This window comes from Protobothrops mucrosquamatus, unplaced genomic scaffold (genome assembly GCF_001527695.2).
Source record: "Protobothrops mucrosquamatus isolate PMUCROS unplaced genomic scaffold, P.Mucros_1.0 scaffold_294, whole genome shotgun sequence".
NCBI classification, from domain to species: Eukaryota; Metazoa; Chordata; class Lepidosauria; order Squamata; family Viperidae; genus Protobothrops; species Protobothrops mucrosquamatus.
This window is the reverse complement of record NW_015386370.1, coordinates 1,233,221-1,241,946: the sequence shown is the minus strand read 5'-3', so window position 1 is coordinate 1,241,946 and position 8,726 is coordinate 1,233,221.

Below are 8,726 nucleotides of genomic sequence, written 5' to 3'. Positions count from 1 at the left end.
AGGGTTTGAGGGAGAAGCAGGCAGACGCTCAGTCAGCTCAGTTCTCCATCCATGTTTGCAGAGCCACGAACAACTTATGGTAAGCCTGTTTATTTCTACTGAAACTGAACCGCGAAACTCATTTTGCTCATTTTGCCGCCTAAAACTATTTTGTGACGTTATTGGATATAGATTAAGCCTTTTAGTGATTGTATAGATTCCCCCCCCCAAAAAAAGAACTACGGTACTCACTTTCCTCAGTTCTCGAGACGCTGACTCGAGTATAAGCCGAGGGGGGCATTTTTCAGCACAAAAAATGTGCTGAAAAACTCGGCTTATACTCGAGTATATACGGTATATATTTTCAGAGTGAGAGTTTCCTGACATCAAATCAGTTCCCATTATTTTTAACTAAGAATGCTTTGTTGTTGGTCCAGATTCACATCCAACCTTCTGATTTTTCTAGAGAGAAGCAACTGAGGAAGGGCTGCTGCACGTCATTGATGGACAAAGACCAGATGGTATCACCCAATAATAGAGAGTACAAAAGAGGCTCTGTGAGTGCCTGCCAAACAAGGGCAGACATTACAGAAGACAAGTCAGAAGCTCTTGAAAAAAATGAAACAAATGGTGGGATATCAACTAAAGAAGCAATGGCTTAAAGCTTCAGTAGACAGCCTCAAAATCAAAAAATCCAAGAAAGCCAGGCAAAATACACTGAGGTTGCTTCAGCAACTCTGGAAAGCCTGAAAGAAGATTCTGCTAAACTGTCAAGAGACACCTTGGCAGAATGGCTAAAAGGATCCCTAAGAATGATTGGTCCATAAATCATCTTCAAGAAGAAGGGCCAGAAACGTGTGATTTAGATGTGCAGGAATGGCTTGAAGCATCTATTATGGGCATTCAACATCTACAAAAGTTTGAGTCAGAGCTTCGAGGAAGACTAAGAAAGGGATGGCTTGAAAAATCAATAGAGAACTTCAAGAACCAATGTCCTGAAGGATTTGTGGTGAATATATTAGAATGGCTTCAAGGATCCTTAGAAAGCTTCTCGCTTTCTGAAGAACCTAGACCAGTTCTTGAAAAATGGCTCCAACAATCCTTGAAAAACCTGCAAGAGGAAAGTCCTGGAGCATCTAAACAAGATGCCAAAAAATGGCTCAAAATATCTATAAAGAATCTTGAGGAAGAAGGACCTAAAACACCACTTCTAGATACTCAGGAGTGGCTTGAAGCATCTACAGTATTAAAGGCATTAAGGATCTACAGAAGTCTAAGGTAGAGATTAGAAGAACGCTAAGAAAGAGATGGTTTGAAAAATCAATAGAGATGGAAAAGAGTGGAAAAGAGCCGTGGAAAATATATTACAATGGCTTCAAGGATCCTTAGAAAGCTTTTCTTTTTCTGAAGAACTTATACCACTTCTTGAAAAATGGCTTTGACAATCCCTTAAAAACTTGGGAAAAGTCCTGAAACATACAAAAAAGATGCCAAAAATGGCTTGAAATATCTGTAAATAGCTTCAAAGAGGAAGGACCTGAAGCATCCCATCTAGGTACTCAGGAATGGCTTGAAGCATCTATTAAGGGCATCCAGGATCTCAAATACTCTAAGGAATCAAAAACAAGCATGGTAAAGGAGAGGTAAAGAGGAAGGAGAAAGTGATTTGGGTAGACCCTGCTTGCTCTGAAAGAAACTTAAGGATGGATGGATGACTTCAAAAATCTTTAAGCAAGTTCCAGAAAGCATGGTTCTACTGCATCCAGAACATATATGCAAGCATGGCTACAAACATCTCTGAAAAAACTCAAACGAGAATCCCTAAAAGAAGCGAGAAACAATCTGGAGGAATGGTTCTAGGAATCCATAGAAATTGTTCAGATGGGATGTCCTGAATAATCCGAGCAATATGTGAATGGGTGGCTTGAGATAGCCTTAAATCACCTCCATGAGGAAGGGCCTGAAACATCCCATCCCATCCCATCTTAGTGTAGACTTTTCTCTCATTTCTGCTGCTTCTAATGTTACAAACATCAAGATGACCAAATGAACAAACTGGAAACATATCAGCAAGTATTTACTGTTTTGGTTTTCCAGAACTTCTTGGGCCTTTTTGGACTGAGTGACATACTGTTTTCCTAATGGACTATGGTATTACAACATGAGTTCATAACCAATGAACACTTGTCATCAAGAATTGTGATTATCTAGATCAGAGGTCCCCAACCTTTTGAGCACCAGGGACTGGTTCCGTAGAGAGAGGTTTTTCTGTGGACCGGAGGGGGCATGGTTTCATGTACTGCCTGCATCCCACGGATGGGGCTTTGCTTGTTTGTGCAGACCGGTTTCTGGCATGCTGCTGCCCAGTGCTGGTCCACGGACTGGGGGTTGTGGACCCCTGACCTACAGTAGATGCTGCCTTAAGTTGGATGGGAGGAGAAAAGAAAGAGAGTGAAAAGAAAAAGGAAAGGACAGATTGATATGGAGGAAGAAAAGGAAAGAAGGGCCAAACAACAAGCATGATTTATGCCAAAATGCCAAAAATGGATAGACTATGGTAGACCAAGGACAAACAAAAGATAGACCAAGATTGCATATGACATACAGTCTGTCACCTGCACTAACCTAGAGAACACAATTCACTAAAACAAAGAGATCCTTGTGAACTAGGAATTATGCCAGTGAGAACTGGATGATTGAGGAACATAACCATCAAAGTTAAATAGTCTTCAATGAGAATAGAATAGAATAGAATAGAATAGAATAGAATAGAATAGAATCTGGAAGGGACCTTGGAGGTCTTCTAGTCTAGCCCCCTGCTCAAGCAGGAGAACCTATACCATCTCAGACAATTGACTGCCCAGTCTCTTCTTAAAAACCTCCAGTGATGGAGCGCCCACGATTTCTGAAGGCAAGCTGTTCCACTGGTTAATTGTCCTCACTGTTAGAAAGTTTCTCCTTAATTCCAGGTTGCTTCTCTCTTTGATCAGTTTCCAGCCATTGTTTCTTGTTCTGCCCTCTGGTGCTTTGGAGAATAATTTGACCCCCTCTTCTTTGTGGCAGCCCCTCAAATACTGGAATACTGCTATCATGTCATCCCTATTTCTTCTTTTCTTTAGATTAGCCAAACCCAAGTCCTGCAGCCGTTCTTCATATGTTTTAGTCTCTAGGCCTTTGATCATCTTAGTTGCTCTTCTCTGAACTTTTTCCAAGGTCTCAACATCTTTATTGTAGTATGGTGACCAAAATTGGTTGCAGTATTCCAGTATTCAATCCTTTTAAGGTCAGTAAAATAAGGACCCAGACTGTTGGGGGCAATATCCTGATATTGTAAACCTCTTAGAGAGTACTATAAAGCACTATGAAGCGGTATATAACTCTATTACCTCTCTTCCAATGGTAACAGAAAGATGTTAAATTTACCAAAGTAGTCTTCAACATTCAAAGCACTGCCATTCCGCATGCTACATCTAATCAATTTCATTATAGCAATAGCACTTAGACTTATATACTGCTTCATGATGCTTTATAGCATATTGCCCCCAACAGTCTGGGTCCTCATTTTACCGACCTCAGACAGATGGAAGACTGAGTCAACCTTGAGTTGGTCAGGATTGAACTCCTGGCAGCGAGCAAAGGCAATATGCAATACTGCATTCTAACCACTGCACCAACATAGCTCATTGAGTGATGAAAGTTATATTGTTCTAGTAGTAAAAGTATATTGTTCTAGTAAAGGTTGAAAACTAAGCAACAATTGAATTTGTTTTTTCAATAGAGCCTCTCATGACGATTGCAAATTTTATTAATATCCTTGTTATCTCACATTATCTCATACTCCATCACAAACAAGGTCCTGCCTTAACCGCTGAGGAGGCAACTTTTGGGGATATGTTGACAGATAGGCATTTGTGAGAAGTGAGACCTTTTTCCATATCCTGCATCCATAACTTTACTTTGCTTCTGGAAATCATTTTGAATTGGTTTGTGCTTTTGTGGAATGTATAAGAGAAAGGTCTTTACATCTAAATATGCCTTGGTAGTATTAATACAGTGGATATAGAAAGTTTATACACCCCTGTTAAAATACCAGGTTTTTGACATGTGAAACAAATCACTTCAGAATTTTTTCCACTTTAATATTACATATAAGCTGTATAATTTAATTGAAAAACAAACTGAAATCTTTTAGGGGGGAAATAAACAAAAAAACTTACAATAACATAGTTCCATAAAGATGCACACTCTTAAACTAATACTTTGTTGAAGCACTTTTTGATTTTATGACAGCATTCAGTCTTTTGAGGTAGGAGTTATCAACATGGCACATCTTGCTTTGGGAATCTTTGCCCACTTGCAAAAGCACTCCAAATCTGTGAGGTTGTGAGGGCTTCTCCTGTGCACAGCCATCTTCGGATCATCCTTCAGATTTCCAATTGGATTCAGGTCTGGGCTCTGGCTGGGCCATTCCAAAACTTTGGTCTTCTGCTAAAGCCATTATTGTATGGCTTTGGAGCTATGCTTTGGGTCATTGTGATACTGAAAAGTGAAATTCCTCTTCATCTTCAGCATTTTAGCAGGGACTTGCAAATTTTGTGCCAAAATTAATATTTTTAAGTTTTCATAATTCCTTCCACCATGACTAAAGCCCCAGTTCCAACTGAAGAAAAGCAGCCTCAAAGCATAATAATGCCATTACCATACTTCAGACTAAGTTCAACTTGATCTCATCAGACCATTTGTCCTGCATGTTGTCCTCACCTTGTTCATAGCCTGACAGATACCAGGCTGGTTCATAGTTCACTACTTTATATTGTGCATTGGGCAAACCCAACCTATCAAACCAAAAGCTACAGAAATCTCCACCCAAGAAGTATATCCTGCGATTACTACATCAAACAGCAAGACTGCTACAATGGTCAGAATGAAGTTTGTATCACTACTAGTAGATCCTGTTAGTGAAAGGACACTAGGCTCTAAGTATCAAATAAGAATTCAATGGTTAAATAAGTGGCATTCTGAAGCATTGTGATATTCTGTAAATTTATTTTTTAATGTACACAAACCACTGAAAAATACAAATTAAAGAATTTTCTGACCTCCAATGACAAAAAGTTCAGAAGTAGGGATTTTTTAGTAAATTTTTACAACCTTTTGATTACATGTTTTGTACAGTTTATCACATGATTTAGCATAACAGAAGTGACTCAGAAAAAATTATAAATCTCATGGGTTAGGGTGGAGAAAGTTTAGTCATATTTTGCACTTGTAACAATATTTTTATTCCTAATATCAGGACAACCAATAGCTATGAATTCTATAAACGATTTTCAGAAGCTCATTCTTAGTTCTCAAGTATACATAACAGGAAACTTCTAATATTAGATACTTTCCAGCTAAAGAATCCATCTTTAAATGCATTGTTAGTATTTTGGCTTTGAATCATAAGGATTTGCTTATTCCGTTGATGTGAGCCTTTAATCTTGCTCTCAGGGCCAAATATTAAATAAAATGAAAGATTTAAGCATTGTTCTTTTTCACTTTGTTTTGTGGGAATTTTGCCAATTCCTGAAAGACTGGGAAATGGGCAAAAAGTAATTTGGCTGACTTAATCTTAATTTGCTTGCTGAATCAGTATGATGATATATTTTCTTGTGATGAAGATTGTTTGAAAAGGTGATTAAATATATCCCCACTTGGATTTGCCAGTATTTTATTGCAGAAAACCAGAACTTAAGAGAATAATTAGAACAAGTATGCATAAATATTACTCCTTTTTATATATTGTTGTGTTTCATAGTTAGCTGTCCATAATGGAAAGAATAATATACCTAGATAAACAGTGAAAATACAAATATTAAAGCATAAAAATCTTGTTTTGCTTGTTTTCCAACTACTTCATTATGGATAAAATTCTACAAAATGTAAAAGTACTTTACTAAGCCTAGCAAATATTTTATATCTTCACTGTTATAAAGAACATGTTCACACCAAAGTAGTAGTCTGCAAATGTTGGTCTTTGATCTGACAAAGGTCATCAAGAAGCTTCTTCATGTGCATCCTTAAATTTCTGAAATAGAAGTTAAACATGGCCATTGCCACAGTACTGTATGTAGGATGTGGTATTGACGTCTGGAGGTTTATGATCTTAATTGGTAAAACACGGTGCTTATTCGTAAAAAATAGTCCAGGGGAAACCTATATACTAAAGGGAAAAAATCCCCATAATTAGAAAACCACATGTTTCTGCCAAAGTTCAAACTGGCAGCCTTCACTATCCTAAGCAAAGTTCTTAACCACTTCGCTATTTCAGCAGTGTTAGTAAGCAGAAGCACAGAACCTATTACTGTACTGTAAAGTTCATTGAGAAAAGGGGATTTTTTTAAAAAAAGAAATTGCTTGCTGTGCCTGCATGTGCCAACATTTGTTGCTTTAATTGTGTATAGATGAATTTAAGTTAATTTCGAGTAAAGAAATGTAAAATCCCAGTCCCTTACTTAAACTTCAGATACCATATCAATCTAATCAGATAACCCAAACAGAGACTTCTTGATTAAGCAGCACTTTATTTGATCAAACTAAGCAGCTGGGTGGCCAACAATCTGGAACGTTGGCAGAGTTACGTCCAGAAGTGCCACACATTAGAAAATTGGTAGCATTGTTTTATAAACTTTGTTAGCCAATGAAAATCAGACAACAGAGCCTTTACGTCATAAGAAAGACATCAATCATTCCTGTACACTCCCTTATTCCCTCCTTCAGTATATCGCATCCATGTACATGTTACCCACACTTGCATGAAATTTCTCTGGTGCAAAAGCTGATTACAAAAAGCAAGAAAGCAACAGTTAGACTAAACAATTTTCCTTTGTTCCAGAATCCTTCATTCCCCCTTTTATTTTTGTAACAGAATGCTTGTAACAGAATGACGTATATTCCTTTGTTATTGAGGTGATAATCAGGACCTTGGCTGGCTTATGGGGTTTATCACTACTTATAGAGGGTGCTATGACCTTCATCCCCGAGATGGTAGAAGTAACTGTTCTTTGGATAACAGGAATCAAAGATGGCAAAACCAAAAGACCTCAAAATGCTAACATAACCAGAAAATTTTTCCTTCGCCAATCACTAAAGATCTCTCCAAACCAGCTTGTGTCCATGGCAGCTGTCCAGGTTTCTGAAGAAGCTGGGTGTATTTCCTCCACACACACAGGCAGCAACATGTAAAAGGAAAGCCATACCCCCCTTTAATTTTGTAGTGTTATTTTAACCAATTAATTTTCTTTATCTTTCTGTACGTGTACTTCTTGCCTAGGGCTAATGGAGGTTCCTGCGCAAGCATAGTATAGAGAAGCAAAACAGCATTATTGTAAGGACCCACCTCAATTTTACATCTTAAGAAGACAGAATTCTTGGAATGTATCTTCCAACAGGAATCTTTATTAAGAGAAACTGATTGCAGGCATGCTAGACAGGATCTGGGGAATCGTCTCCCACCATTCAATGTTTTAAAGTGTTCCCAAGCAGCCCCCACCCCACAGTTCTTCCGGGCGATTCAATCCGTCAGTCCGCTCCGTCGGCATGATCACTCATTTTCTCTTTTTCCAGATTCCAGGCGTTGCATTTTCCCCTTTTCCCTTACTGCCGGCAAAGGGGAGAACTTCAGAGGGAGTAGGATGAAAGGCAATGGCCGCGTTGTTATGGTTAGTCCTCTCGAAGAGAATAAACAACCAGTCACTTTGTAGTTAATGAAGGAAGTGAGAGTCATAAACCACCCATGCTTACCCTCGTCCCGTAGTATGACAGAATCCAGAAGAGAGTAAGAATTGGTTTTATATCAGAGTAAGTAGATAGAAATGAAATATAATTGGATTCTAACATCCTGCCCCCCTTGAAAATAAGAGAGATCCACCTGTAAAGAAAACAAAACAGGTATAAAAGTTAGTGTGGCTTGTTAGGATACTCTGTATGAAACTTCTTTAATAGCTTCGGGCTCTGACATGACATTTATGGACCCACTCGTTTTGTGAGGTGGGGAGGTGTTTCCATGCTACTAGGTATTGAGTTGTCCCATGATATCTCCTAGAGTCTAGGATTTCCTTTATTTTGAAGTGTTGTTCTCCTTCCACCATGATTGGAGGTGGTGGGGGGGATTTTTGGCCGTAAGGGTGACTGATGTTCTCTTTTCAGCAAACTGCAGTGGAAAATTGGGTGTATTTGCCTAAGATTTTGGGGGTAATTCTAATTCTACTGTTATTGGGTTTATGATTCTTTTAATTGGAAAAGGCCCTATATATTTTGGTCCAAGTTTTGTACAGGGTTGTAGGGATTTTAGGTATTTTGTAAATAAGTACACCATTTCTCCTATAATGAATGGTGTAGGTTTAACCCTTTTTTATCTGCTGTGCTTTGTATGCTTGCCTAGCTTCACCTAGGGCAGTGATGGTGAACCTTTTAGAGACTGAGTGCCCAAACTGCAACTCCAAACCCACTTATACATTGTTGGGTGCCGGGTGAGTGTGGCCCATTGGGTGGGCGTGGCTGCGGTGGTTGTTGAGAGTGTGGTTGCGCAGCAGTTCCCTCGACACTTGGATGAAGCAGTCTATCTAGACCCATACCAGTCGGGCTTCAGGCCGGGACACAGCACGGAAACGGCATTGGTCACGTTGGTCAATGATCTCTGGAGGGCCCGGGACAGGGGTTATTCCTCTGTCCTTGTTCTTTTGGACCTCTCAGCGGCTTTTGAT